This window comes from Convolutriloba macropyga, unplaced genomic scaffold, assembly GCF_964194025.1.
Source record: "Convolutriloba macropyga unplaced genomic scaffold, txConMacr16.3 SCAFFOLD_1545, whole genome shotgun sequence".
NCBI classification, from domain to species: domain Eukaryota; kingdom Metazoa; phylum Xenacoelomorpha; order Acoela; family Convolutidae; genus Convolutriloba; species Convolutriloba macropyga.
This window is the reverse complement of record NW_027453636.1, coordinates 2,157-3,234: the sequence shown is the minus strand read 5'-3', so window position 1 is coordinate 3,234 and position 1,078 is coordinate 2,157.

Below are 1,078 nucleotides of genomic sequence, written 5' to 3'. Positions count from 1 at the left end.
TAGCTCAAGCTCAAGCTAGCTAGCTCAAGCTCAAGCCAGCTAGCTCAAGCTCAAGCTCAAGCTAGCTAGCTAGCTCAAGCACAAGCTTGCTAGCTAGCTCAAGCTCAAGCTAGCTAGCTCAAGCTCAAGCTAGCTAGCTCAAGCTCAAGCTAGCTAGCTCAAGCTCAAGCTCAAGCTAGCTAGCTAGCTCAAGCACAAGCTTGCTAGCTAGCTCAAGCTCAAGCTAGCTAGCTCAAGCTCAAGCTAGCTAGCTCAAGCTCAAGCTAGCTAGCTAGCTCAAGCTCAAGCTCAAGCTAGCTAGCTCAAGCTCAAGCTCAAGCTAGCTAGCTAGCTCAAGCTCAAGCTAGCTAGCTAGCTCAAGCTCAAGCTAGCTAGCTAGCTCAAGCTCAAGCTAGCTAGCTCAAGCTCAAGCTCAAGCTAGCTAGCTAGCTCAAGCTAGCTAGCTAGCTCAAGCTCAAGCTAGCTAGCTAGCTCAAGTTCAAGCTAGCTAGCTAGCTCAAGCTCAAGCTAGCTAGCTAGCTCAAGCTCAAGCTAGCTAGCTCAAGCTCAAGCTAGCTAGCTCAAGCTCAAGCTAGCTAGCTAGCTCAAGCTCAAGCTCAAGCTAGCTAGCTCAAGCTCAAGCTCAAGCTAGCTAGCTAGCTCAAGCTCAAGCTAGCTAGCTAGCTCAAGCTCAAGCTAGCTAGCTAGCTCAAGTTCAAGCTAGCTAGCTAGCTCAAGCTCAAGCTAGCTAGCTCAAGCTCAAGCTAGCTAGCTCAAGCTCAAGCCAGCTAGCTCAAGCTCAAGCTCAAGCTAGCTAGCTAGCTCAAGCTCAAGCTCAAGCTAGCTAGCTAGCTCAAGTTCAAGCTAGCTAGCTAGCTCAAGCTCAAGCTAGCTAGCTCAAGCTCAAGCTAGCTAGCTCAAGCTCAAGCCAGCTAGCTCAAGCTCAATCTCAAGCTAGCTAGCTAGCTCAAGCTCAAGCTAGCTAGCTCAAGCTCAAGCTAGCTAGCTAGCTAGCTCAAGCTCAAGCTCAAGCTAGCTAGCTCAAGCTCAAGCTCAAGCTAGCTAGCTCAAGCTCAAGCTCAAGCTAGCTAGCTCAAGC